The following is a 14,125-nucleotide window of genomic DNA, read 5'->3' on the forward strand; positions in this document are numbered from 1 at the left end:
TGGTAATGATTTTAAAAGATACTACATTTTGTTTCAAATAATTGTTGTCCTCGAATAATAGCATCTCTTTTATTCTATATTTGTTAACTGAAGATAAATAGCTTATTTAGAGTGATAAGATGTGGTCCGTCTAAGTATCTCAGTTAAGTAAGATTTAGCGAGTTAATGCTTGAAGAATCCCTACCCTATCCCGTACGTGGTGAAGTTCGATCCATGGACCTATATACACATCGTCACATCTCAACTTCAATCTTTTCCTTATCATATCAATCGCAATTGGTGAACCCCCCTTCCTCCTTTCATCTTTTGCAATTGATTCTTTCACAACTAACATTATTAATTAAGTAATTAATAGTACATGGAAAACATGCATTTTAGGAGTTTGAACTTTCAAGTACTTCCTTTGGCTATGCTTTAATCATCATTCATTATCATCTTGTTGAGGATCAGATCATTCTTTGCCTTTCTGGCTCCCACTTTCTTTATCATCATCCTTGTCTCTCTCATTAAATTATTAGCTACTCCTTGGATTTTGTATGATTTAGCCATTTTTAAGGTTTTAATGACAATTAAGAATATTTAATGAAATGACTATTTACCTAAATGTATATATATTCAATTGTTTCAAATAGTTATTGTTGTTAATATTGTACTTCATACGTCTATACTCTATATACAATAACTCGCATATTAATATATTATATGGCCAATTGTTCAAATTATGTTTATATTCAATTTGAAGATATGAAGCACCAAGTTTTCTAAATAAAAATAAAATAAAATAAAGCATTTTGTAACATAATCTTTCAACAAGTATTTTAAAAAATAAATCTACAAGTTGACTAACGACTATTAATATTTGGATCATTTCATCAAAGTCATTTTTAATGTAATCTCTTTTTCATAAACTATTTATGAGGGAACTTTAAAAAATATTTTTATGCACCAAAGAGTATTATACTATTATAATTGGTGTCTTGCTTACTAAATTAGGTTGATTGGACAATATCATATCGGTACAGAATATTTTCAAGTTAAATATATTTAAAAACTCAAATCAAAAAGTAAAGAAATCTCACTTCTTAATCCCTTTAGGCCGCCTTATTCAAACTAATAGCATAAAAGAACATAATTTTTAAGTCTAACTTTTTTTCAAAACTTTCAAAGAAAAACAGTAAATTAGCAAGATGAATCAAGAACTCAAAATCCCTAATCTTTCACTACCGATCATTCTCAATCTCGATTAACAAAATTTTCAAGGTAATTACAACTTTTGTATCCGAAACTGGTTTTATTTGATAGTTTGCATTATTCATGGCTATAATGTAATAAATAAATTCTCAGGGTGTCAATTGTTAAACCTTGCTAATAGATTTGGAATGTTTTCGCCTTTGTTGTAGGGATGTCATATATATGGGAGAGTGGTAGGTGGATCACTTTTGAGTTTTGAGCAAAAAAACGTACACTTTGATTGATAGGGGATGTCATATATTGATGATAGAGTTAACTAGCTTAACTTTGTAAAATCTTGGGATATCATACTTTGCTTGATTAGGAGCAATAATCTTTGAATGATGATGTCAAATCATCCGCATTGGTCATGTGTAGTTATGGTAAAAGACAAAAGATATGTGAGCTTTCATGATTACAATATCTTAATAATGCATTTTTTAAACTTTTTTTTCTAACTTAGGAGAGACATCTATTGGTTGGAGTTTTGACAATTGTTGTCAATGTATAATTGACAAACTAGTTATGTTCCGGACTGTTATGTGTAATTTGATGTTTTAATAAGTGTTACTTTGACCGTACATAATTTTAGGTAATTTAATTAACTTAAAAATAAAATTAATAAAATTAATAAAAAATTAAGTGGGATAATTGAAATATTAAAAAATTGTATAAAAAGATAATAAATTAATAGTTTATTGAAAAGTAAAGAATATGAGAGCAAAGGGGGATCATCCAACGGGGACCTTGGTAAATTATTGTAATTAATTAGTTGATGAACATTTTTATTTTTATTTTACAAATAATTAGTCAATGAACTAAATAACCTTATTTTATCTATAAAATACTGAACATAGTAATTAGTTTTGAGCGAGATGTAAAAGATTCAAATCCCGATCCCTCTAATATTTTCGGCCAAGATCTGCCACTGTATGAGAGGAAGAAAATAATAAAAATAGTAATCAATTTGGATGGAGATCATGAAAGGAGAATGATATAATATAAATATAGTTTTTTGCCAAAAAAAGGAAGTGTAACACTTATTAAACACGGCCGTATTTAGTAAGTGTAACACTTATAAAAACACAGAAGGAGCATATATTTTGAGATTATAATAGTTGCATGTATTTTGAAATAATATAATTGAACATCAAAATTGGTTAACCAATAATAGTAAATTGATCAGAAAAAATAAGTTTGGATCAGATCATCATTTTATGTGCAGTTTTTTATCGCTACATATTTTTGATTTCGTAATGAAAAAAATTATGAAAATTGCACAATTAGTAAAGTACATTTTATTACAAATCTAACAAAACTGACAATTAGATTAGATAAGCAAAAATAATGTGTAGGGAGCCACAAGGGCGAATAATGAGAATCGATCTCAAGATCTCTTAAAAGAGGGAGGTGAGCTCTAAACACTTGAGCTATCTCTCACTCACAGAAAGAACGTCTCTGAGTAGTAATAATATTGCATTCATTAAAAAAAAATAAAAAAAAAAAAGGTCAAGTCTAGGGCATAAAATAGTTGATACAAGCATGTATTGATTAAACTCAGCATTTGGTTAACACTACCAACTATTTTTCACATGCTATTTAAGGTAGAAAAGTAGGAGCGAAAGGCCTTATGTTTTCTATCATATACTATAAACTTATATTCACACAAATCGTGTATATTCTTTTTTTTTATTATTATTATTATTATTATTATTATTATTATTGACCCGATGATATGGAGATTTATTTAATTTGGCATATACAAGTTATAATTTTTAACTCTTGGGGAAAATATTCTCAACAAATTTGCACTTGGAGTTCATGAAAATTGGACCCACAAAAGATAGATACATATATGCCGAAAACTTTGATGTGCCAAAGCAACAACCATCCTCATTCATGCGTTAAATGGGACCCATCAATAAAACGTACTATTAAAGCCAAATACGTGTGTTATATAATGTGTCCTTTAAAAGTTTGAAGTGATTGGCTCGACTAAGTTGGATCAGATTTAGACCATTTTTTAGTTTGAATCATTGTCCATCCTTGATTGGGTTGTGCTTAGTTGTATAAAATTTATTATAAATAGTAATTGCATACTTTCTTTAAATAAAAATGCTTAATTAACAAGTTGAATTTAATCATAGATATTAGAGAAGAAAATCACTTTTCTGTTACTTTTTCCGCCTCTATTTGTTTGTTCATAATTTATTTTAGGTCATCTCTTAAGAATTGTTTCATTTTCATATATAATAATGTCTCAACCATTAACCCTCAATTGCTTATAAACCTGACAAACGGGTCGTTTGGGTCGGGTCATTTCAGGTCGGGTCACTTTTAGGTTAGCAAATATTAGAGTCAGGTCAGGTTAATTAGGGTTTTGGGTCAACACTTCGGGTTGAGTTCGGGTCGGGTCAAGTTCGAGTCGTGACGGTTTGGGTTGGGTAAGTTCGGGTTGAGTCAATTTCAAGACAAGTTTTCGGGTCAAGTTCGAGTCGCATTAGTTCGGGTCGGGTCATCTCTAGTTGGATCAAGTTCGAGTCGGGTCACCAAAAATAAATTCACTTAGAGAAATTGTGGGAAAATTCCCTCTTATTTCAATAATAGTAGTTTTTGAAAACTAAAGTAAATTTCTTTAAAAAAAAAAAAACCAAGAAAACAAAACGTGAGTACCTATCGGGTCGGGTCACTTTGGGGCATATCGGTTTGGGTCAATCAATTAGGGTCACTTCGAGTCGGGTCAACTTCGGGTTTCAGGTCATTTCGGGCATTGGGTCATGTTGGGTCAACTCCATCGGGTCGGGTTAGTTCGAGTTCAGGTCATTTTTGGGAATGATTTCAGGTCAATTTTTGGGTCGCTAGTCGGGTCATTCGGATCGGGTAAAGATTTTCAGGTCTAATTGCTTACACTCGCAAAAGTGAAAAGATAGTAATACCTCCATCCACTTGTACTTTGTGGTCATAGATAGACCTCGCAAATGGGTCATTCGGGTCAGTTATGGGTCGGGTCGATTTAGGGTCACATTTGGCTCGGGTCAATTCGGGTCTAGTATCGGGCCAAGTTCGGGTCAGACCATTTTCGGGTCGGGTCAAAAACGGGTTAGGTCGTCATGTTTGGGTTGTTCCATTTGTGGATCAAGCTCAAACCGATAATATTATATCTTGTTATTGTTATAACTAGAACTATCAATTCGTTTTATGAGCTTGACTACGGTTGGAGATGAACAATTTGAGTCATTTTTTGCACCAGACAATTTTAGTTCAGGTATAAGGTAATTTTAATTCGGGACAATTCGGGTACCAGGTCTGTTCAGGTCAACATTTTGGGTCAATTTCAGGTCAGGTCAAACATATCAGGTCAATTTTGGGTCGGGTCAACTTCGAGTCGGGTTAGTTTGGGTGTCGGGTCAACTCCGTTTTCGGGTCGAGTCAAACATATCGGATCAATTTTGGGTCGGTCAACTTCGGGTCGAGTCAGTTCAGGTGTCGGGTCAACTCCATTTTTGAGTCGAGTATGGATCGGGTCGGGTTGAATTCGGGTTTCAAGTCAATTTCGGATCGATGTTTTTGGGTCAATTTTTGAATCATACTGGTCAGGTCATCGGGTTTGGATCAGGATTGCCAAGTCTAGTCATAGGCTCATAACCTTAGTAAAGCATGTGTTGTTGATAAGGGAGTACTAAGAACAAATTATATGCTTATTTACCCCCAATATAGCCAAAGTAACTACTCAATTGCTCAATGTCCTTGGAAAATTCAACAATTGATGGATGGTATCAAAGACCTCTTCACAACTTCTCCAGTGTGGAGTCTCACCATATATACCGATAAGCTAATTGAACAGCAGATTATATTTCTTTGTTAGGTTACTTCAGATAATCACATCACAATATAGACACATTTGTAGACAATAGATATCCTTTCAAGACCTTCTCATAGAATGTTGATAAGCTAGGTATAGTCTTGAGAAAAGACTCTTCTAATTTTTTGCATCTTTCTTATTTTTTAAATAGCCAAAGTACACGATATATATATATTCCTTATTATCCCTTAATCATGTGAACTTATTGTTAAACTTATGGATGAAACTTATAATTTTTCTAAATCATAACTTATTTGTCCTAAAATAAGTGAGAATGAAGTCACCAAGTTCTCTTCATTATACAAGTTGATCTTAATTATAAAACCAATATTAATGGGTCGAAATGAATAATCTTATAAATACAACAGTAGATCCGTAAGAATATTTTTCACTGAATATAATAAGCCAAAACCAAAATCAATCTATAAGTAGAAATTTATTGATTATCACTAAAAATTTGTTTAATTTAGCGGAAATCGAGTCAAGGAATGAAAATGACATAATAAGGTGAGTACAACATGAGTTTAGTTGTTTTACTCCGTCCAACTTTAAGGTTCATATTATAATGCGCATGATATCTTATGCCAAAAATTTTTATTATAAACATTGCTACATAATTACATTATTCCGTACCTTAAAATTAATACTTCTGCCATAATTATGTTATTGGCCTGAAACCATAGGCTATTGCTGCTTTCAAAAAATGAATATTATTTTGAGTTTATAGTGAATGTGTTGTATAAAGGTTGATTTTGTGTTCCATTCTTTTATAGCAAAGAATTTGATCATGTGGACTACATTCTCTACATGAAGAGTTTTCATTATGAATGTTTCTAGGGGTGAAAGTTCGGTATTCGGTTTGGATTATACCCCAAACCGAATCCAAACCGAATTATTTCGGTTTTGGATTTTTGAAACCGAATCCAAACCGAATTTGGATTCAATCCAATCCAATCCAAACCGAAATAATTCGGTTTTGGATATTGAATCCAAACCGAACCGAATTTCTTTGGGCTTGTTTTTTTGGGCCTTGAATTCTAGGCTGTTATTGGACAAATAGTTTTGGGCCTTTTAAAAACCTAATTTTTGTACCTGTTCCTGAACAAAACATAAATTTTTAGACAAAGCTTCCACCACCACAATTAATGTCACGAATTACAACACTTAAGTTTGTCCAGCCAAAATAAAAATTACAGACAGTCAAACACAACAGTAATCTTAAACATAAAATGACAGTATGGCAGATTGGCAGCAGCTTCATTCAAATCTGGCATTAGCTTCTTCTTCTTGGCAGCGTACTCTTCATGCATTCAATCAAGCTCAACCAAGTTTGGGTTGATTGGATCAGTAATTTTCATATTCTTCAAGTCTAACATTCAAAAAATAAACAAGTTACATAATACATATGACATAATGAAAAAAAAAACACATGATAATTAATCATTATACTACAAAAATAAGGCTCATAAAGTAATGAATCTATCAAAAATAACATAAGTACTCACCAATTTGAACATAACAGAACAAAACATCACTATAAAGATTGAACAAAACATCACCAATTTGAATGGAATCAATTCGAACATAATAACCCAGAGATAAATCAAAATTCCCAATTTGAACATAATAAATTAATAACTCAATTTCACAATTCGAACATAATAAATTAATTTCCCAGAAATAACTCAAAATTCCTAATTCGAACATAATTCAAATTCCCAATTCAAAAAAACAAATGAAAGAGGAGTAAATAAAAAAATCCTTACCTTTGAGTGACTGAGAGAGGTGGTGGCGATAGAAGGTGGTGGCGCGTCGCGGATTGAGGGAGTACGAAGTCTACGAACACCAGATATGAAGAAAGGAACTGATATTCGACCAAGGAGACAATATACGGTGGCCGGAGTGAGATACGATGGTCGGAGTGAAGGAAATGAAGGGTTTTGGTGAGGAAGTAGAGGAATTGAGGAGTGAAGGTGGCCGAAAGTCAGAAAAATGAAGGAGAAAATTAGGGTTTGCTATATATATGTAGGGGAATTGGGCTGGAATCTATATGGGCTTTAAACATTTCGGTTTGGATTTCGGTTTTCGGTTTTTTAGGACCAGAACCGAATCCAAACCGAAATAATTCGGTTTCAGGATTTTGGAACCGAATCCAAACCGAAAACCGAAAAAACCGAACCGAATTTCTAGTTCAGTTTGGTTTGGATCGGTTTTCGGTTTTTATCCAAACTACTTTCACCCCTAAATGTTTCTACTATTCCATACTTTCCAGCTTTAAAAGAACATAAATTTTATCTACATTTAATTATGAATTATGTCTTCTAGTCTCGTGAAATTGTCCCTATGGATTGCCTTGAAAGTGGTGCAAAATAGGTACTTTAAAAAAAAAAAAAAAAAAAAAGGTATGTAAAGCTTTTTTTGCTCTATTATTGCAAAGCACACAATCTTAGAAACAATTTTTTTCTTCTTCTAAATCATTTTCTAATGGAAACTTCATCATTACATACTCTTCATCTACATATGATTATCTTTAATTAAATTGTTTTAATTTCAAATTCATTTGAATTAGGACAATTAGTTTTTTATTTTTTATCCACGTACAGTCGTCTAAACTTGAGCTAATCATTCAGTTGAGGTAATTAAGATTAAGTAACTTGAAACTAATCAAATGAGGACAGCTAAAGATTTTGACATGTTTGTTGTAGATTATAATAATGATTTACTGTAAGGGAAAAAAATTATCATAGGGTAATCACAAAAAGAGATTTTGACATACCAAAATCTAGGTCTCCAATTAAATCATTTTATATTGATGTTATCTTGTCATTTTCTCATATAATAGATCTGTTTTTATAGCACAACATCTTTTTCAAAAGAAAATTAAAATACTACCTCCGATTCTTGTTACTTGCAACAATTTCCTAAAACGGATGGTTCACATTACTTGCAACATGTTTTTTTCTTTCCTTATTTAGTAAGTTTTGGGTGGAAACCAAAATACCCTTACTTTCTTTAAACACCCTAATTAAAAAACTGATTTAATCTAATTAACTTAAACCCTAACATTGATTAAGTTAACTATTTCCACCAAAATCAATCCCCTTACATCCAATCAGCCACCAAAACCAATCCCAGCTACCTTTATCATCCTTCATCTTCTTCCTCATCACCATTATTTTTCTCTCTCTTCCTTCATCATCAAATTTCTTCATCTTCTTCCTCATCCCCATTATTTTTCTCTCTCCTCCTCCAACCCCATTCCCATTACTTTTCCAGATCTGTGGATTTTCGTGGGTTCAGATCGTGGGTGGTAGATGGTAGGTTGTGGGTTACAGATCGTGGGTGCGAGATCGTCGGTGGTAGGTTGTGGGTTGCCGATCATGGGTGCGGTGGGTAGAGGGTTCTTGGGTGTGGTGGTGGTATCATGGGTGCGGTGGTGGTTTCGTGGTTGCGGTGGTGGTTTCGTGGGTGCGATGGTGGGTGTGGTGGGTGCGGTGGTGGTTTCGTGGTTGCTGAGTTGTTTCGGTGTTGCTGGGTGGTTTCGGTGCTGTAGGGTGGTGCTGGTGGTGGCGGGTTATTAGTTTAATTTTAGTTGAATTTGGTTTTTTTTTTTGGGCTGTATTAATAGATCTTTTGCCTAGGAGTCCGCAAAACACCTCTTTGTTGCGAGTAACAAGAACCGGAGGTAGTATTTTTTATTCTATTAACTTTTTTTTTTATAAGAGTGGTGTAGGTCTATCTCCCCCCCCCCCCCCCTTAAATGAAGAGATAGAAAAGACGTGGCAAATTGAAGATTTAGATTTATAATTTAAGGAAAAGAAAAAAAAAATTGATTCCACTATCAGATAATTTTCAAGTATTTATCCTTGTATTCAGCTTAATTGAAAGAGCAAACTTAAAATATAACTTAAGCAATGACATTTTAGTTTCATTAATCTACAATAGACTGAAAGACCCCCTTCGTAGAAGGTTGTATCAAACAGCGATGTGAACGAGGGTATTCATCAATGTCAGATCCCATCTACAATGATCACGATTTTGTCCAATTAGAATATTATTTGATCCAATTTCTATTGCATTTGCTAATTTTGATTTATATTATAAATGTTGTATGACTCTTCTATCAATAGATTAATTTTACTTTGAAAAAAAAAAGTTTAAAAATCCAATACTAAATTTCCATTTATTGTGATTAATAGAATATGGATTCCGTACTTTAAAAAATAAGCAACCTAAAGAGCTCTAATTCACTTATTGTAATGAAAGGCCCACAATTAGTAATAAAATTGACAACAACAATATAATAATATTTTTTTCAATAAAAAATAGAATGAAATATAAAAATATTGTAATAATAATAATATAATAATTAAATGGGTGTGTTGCAAAATAAAATAAAATAAAGAATGTTGAAAATGTAGTTTGTAACAACCTTAGTAGTAGTGTGTAGGGCAGAAGATACAATATTTTAAGCGAGCGTTCAAGTGGGAGAAATGTTGGCACTTGTAAGTCCAATCAATCCTTCTCAAACTTTGAAAGTGAAAGTTGCCATCATATTCATATCTGATTTTTTTTACTGCTTGGTCGTTTTTTTCTTAACTATATGCGGCTTTTATTCTCCTACCCAACATATTTTTTTTTAATTTTTTTTTTATTTTTGTAATTATTCAATTGAAATTTTTTAAATAGACCTGAGTGTACCGTATACCCAATTAATTTAAGGTTAAATTTTGTTCTTCATTTGATATTAAATGAAAACATGCATTGCAATGAGAACAAAATACTTATGAATGCAGTGCACCGTGTAACCGAGTGTATATATATCAATCTCTCCAAATCAGTTATTCATTCATTTTTGTTTGACCATCTTTGTGATTTACGTAATCTAGAGGTGATCATTGGGCGGACCAGGCCGGGCCGAAGGGCCACAAAAATCAGCCCACTTCTTGGGCAGGGCCAAGCTTCGGGTCAGAATTTTTGTGCCCAAACCCGTCCAAAATGGCCAGGCCGTGCGGGCTTTTCGGGCCATTTTCGGGCCGGCACAAAAAAACAACTAAAAATGCGTAAATCGCATTCCCAAACCCATCCAAAAAAATAAAATTTTGGGCCAGAAAAATCTACCCTAAATCGGGTCGGGCCAGCAGGGCGGGCTAACTTTGATTAAGTCTAACGCAATCTATATATTTGTATGGAGTATTTTGTATGTAGAGAAAAATATACTCCGTACTTGAAGTTACATACTTATTCTTGATATGTACTTTCAATAAATGAACTTTTTTAAATTTTTTTTTATGTTCCTAATTAACAATGTATGTATTGAATAGACTTATTATTTAAAAAAAATTATAAAATTGATATTAAGCACTCATTAAAATGAATCAAACATGACCCCATATGATTACAAATTTTGTTTGTGAATAATATAAAAGGGTTCCTTAACTTGAGAATAGTTACTACAAGATTCCAATTGATAATATAGAAAAAATGAAGGGAATAAAAGATAATTTAAATATTAACACTCTATATTTATTGATAATTACTTATGTTTATTTTTAAACGTAGTGAAGTAGGTTTACTTTGGTGCATAATAATTGAGATCTAATATGGATTATGAACCAGTAAAAATGTTAGTGTAAAGGTTGCATTGATAAATGGATATTTACTTAATTAATTAATTAATAATAATAATAATAATAATAATAATAATAATAACTATTGTTTGTTGTCACATTAATATATAACGTGCAACATAAAATATTATAAAATTTAAATGAAAAGTCGTAGATTAATAAGAAGAAAGATTCGTTGCAGATAAATCATACATTCATACAACATGTTCCTAGAGTCGTTGAATCAAAGTCGTTATCACAATAAATGAAAAAGAATAACTCCAAATAAATCATCTGTCTTCCAATTTGTTCTATTCTTTTAGAAAGTCACAAGTTCGGCGTAGAAGTCTTTCCTATATTCAGCAAGCTACGAATATTTGGACCAGTACAATCATATCCAATCCCTTATGCTAGTTATGCACATCTCTTTTCATCGCATATTTAGTACGGAGTAACATATATTATTTGTAGATTTAACATCTTAAGTATAAGGAGAAATTTACAGATTTTAGTACAGGAAGTTACATACATAATTTGTAGATTTAGCGTCTTAATTACAAGGAGAAATTTGTATATATATATACATAACTTTTTGTTGCACAAAGAAACAAGTAACATTTGTATGTACCTTGCCAAAAATAAAAATTTACTACGATATGTATTTAAGTTACGAGAAATTTTTAAGATTATTTGCGTAATATTAAAACTTGCTATGACCTTCTAATAAAATGGCAAGTGACACCTTACTTTATAATCTCACAATACAACTACCACAACACCAATTGAATTTAGCTAAGGTTTTCTTTTTCGAACATAGGTAATATTTTAAATAAATAATCAAAAGATAACTTGTTTGCTTATTTCTACACTTGGATGCATTCTAATCAATTGTATTATCTTACTCATAATTAGGTAAATTAGTTCTTATTATGTTCAATGATCCCCTTTTTATATTTATGAATTTTATGTTTATGCACATGGCAACAAATCGAATCTAGAAAGCTCTATTAAAACACAAATCAAGCTTAAAAAGTTTGGAATCAAGATTATCTTAGTCAAACCACTAACAAAGGGAGGCAAAAAGACAAATATGGCCCCCATTAATCTATAATCACACCTTGAGCACACAAAATGATTCCTTCTCAAGCAAAGTGACTAGAACCCAAAATAAATAAAATAAAAAAGCTTAAAATTACAAAAAAAAAAAAAAAAAAAAAAAAAAAAAATCAAAAATCAAAAATCAAAAATCAAAATCAAAATCAATTTTAAAGAGAAACCCCACTTGGAATATTACTAATGTATTTATTTTCTTTAACATTGGATTGGAATAACTCCCTTCTTGATTCCCCACATCACCAAACTAAAAAAATGAAAACAACAAAAAAAGAAAAGAAAAATCCTCAAATTAAAGTGACCTAACTTTGCATTTTCTTTTTCTTTTTCTTTTGATTTTCTTTTTCTATGCGCTTCTTTTTTTTCACTCAAACACTCAAAAAAATTTCCTTCTAAAGTCCTTCCTAATCCCAATCTCACAACCCTTTTTTTTCTCTAACTTTTAAATTTTCTAGTACAAAGAATACAAAGCTTTCTTTGTCCTTTTGATCTCTTGTAATCTGTACCACTCGCATACAATTACATGAAAGTCACGCGCCACTAGTGTTTTAGGTTATAGTCATGTTTGACAGGAGTATAAAAGCTGCTAAGAAATCTTATTGGTTTAGTACTAAGGTTAATAAATTGACAGCATAAAGCCATAAAGCACATGATTTTGGATTTTTGGAGGAGCGTGTAATTAGAGCATATGAGTGAGTGGGTGTGACTTTATAATCTTATATGCTCTCTATATAATTCTAACTCGTATTAATTAGAGGATGGCAGGATACACAATTATAAGAATGGATTGATGTGATGAGGAGATAAATTGAGAAAAACATCAATTAAGTCGATCCATTTAAATGGGTCTTATAAGATTTGTATTAACGTGTATTTTCAAATATATAATACTAATTCGGAATATTATTAGTTGTAACTTTGAGGTATTATTTGTGAGATATAAAATATTCCAAAGTTGCAACTAATAATATTCAAAGGTAGTAATTATTTTATTTTTTTTCCTTTTACGGACGTAAAGATATTTAGCGACAAAAAATCGCAAATAAAACGATCGTTATTATCTGATCTAAACTTATTTTTTCAAATCTAATAAAAAATAAATAATAAGGTACTTAAATTTTCCTAAAAAAAATAAAAATAATAAGGTACTTAAATAAAGTGGACTAAACATAGTCTAAATATATTATTTCAATTATTTGCTACGTGATATTTTTACAACGGAAAAAAAATGTACTTGCAATACAGAACGGAAAAAATATAAGTTATATACTAGTAAGTTAGATTGATGAATTTGTATTAGCCACTTAATAGCATTTTTATGATCCACTTTGTATGCTTTAGACTTCTAAGATGATTGTAATAATTTAAATTTTGAAAATCACAAAGAATTTAACAAAATCAAACATAAATACATAAGTGATATATATTTTTATGTATATATTGCTTGTTGGTTTTGTTTGGCCCAAATTTTATAGCCTACTACTCCGTATTTCAATGATGGTGTTTATTTACGATTGGATGACATATATTAGAAAATTCTAGTTTAGTCATGTACCTATTAAATGATTCATGATTCTTTCAATAATATAACGTTGGTTAACTTCAGAGACAAATAGTGGAAAAATTTTCTACACAATTCCATTAATTTCATGAATTCACATTTGTTGATTTACATCATCTATAAATATTAGCGATGGGTGTTATTTTGGGAGTGATCCACCACGATCCACCTACATTTGCAAGTTTTCAATGTGACACTCAATCTCGTTATTATTATTGTATTACTCAACCTTAATAGTTTATGGCTCCTGTATTCCCCTATATATTTCCTAGATTATTTTTTGAGTGCTCATAATAAAATTCATATATTTATTTATCAAATTTTTCCACATAAAATTGTGGGTTCATCTTATTAAATTATTGCTTTTTTTTTTCTATTTAATTTTCTCAATCTCTACCTCTTAAGCAAAGTATAAAAGTTATTTGATTACAAACAAAGGAAAAAGAGAAAATATGAAATAATAATGTGTATTATCAGAGGTAGGATGAGTATTTGATGTATGAACCCATAAAATAAGTGTGACCATGTGTTAATAATGCTTATTATAAATGAAAATGGTGCAATTATTATACAATATCTCATAAAAAGGGAAAATAATGCAATTAAGGAAACAAATAAGTAATTTAAGACGAAGAATTATAATGGCTAAACTTTTTGTACACTTGGCGTACATCGACTAGTTGTAAATTAACTTTTAACCGATTTAATGTAGTTGAGTGATTTATAAATCGCGATAATTATTGATTATTT

At 31.1% G+C, this 14,125-nt stretch overlaps 1 long non-coding RNA gene across 1 annotated transcript; it reads right to left on the minus strand.

Annotated features, from left to right (window-relative positions):
- Positions 1 to 6,206: 6,206 nt before the first annotated feature.
- LOC110711626 lies at positions 6,207 to 7,351 on the minus strand. The gene is made up of 2 exons (XR_002509385.1): positions 6,859 to 7,351; positions 6,207 to 6,461 (listed from the first exon to the last, which is right to left on the minus strand). It is a non-coding gene; the product is annotated as an uncharacterized LOC110711626 (long non-coding RNA).
- Between the last annotated feature and the right edge of the window lie 6,774 nt (positions 7,352 to 14,125).

The sequence above is a fragment of the Chenopodium quinoa genome, unplaced genomic scaffold (genome assembly GCF_001683475.1).
Source record: "Chenopodium quinoa cultivar QQ74 unplaced genomic scaffold, ASM168347v1, whole genome shotgun sequence".
Lineage (NCBI taxonomy): Eukaryota > Viridiplantae > Streptophyta > Magnoliopsida > Caryophyllales > Amaranthaceae > Chenopodium > Chenopodium quinoa.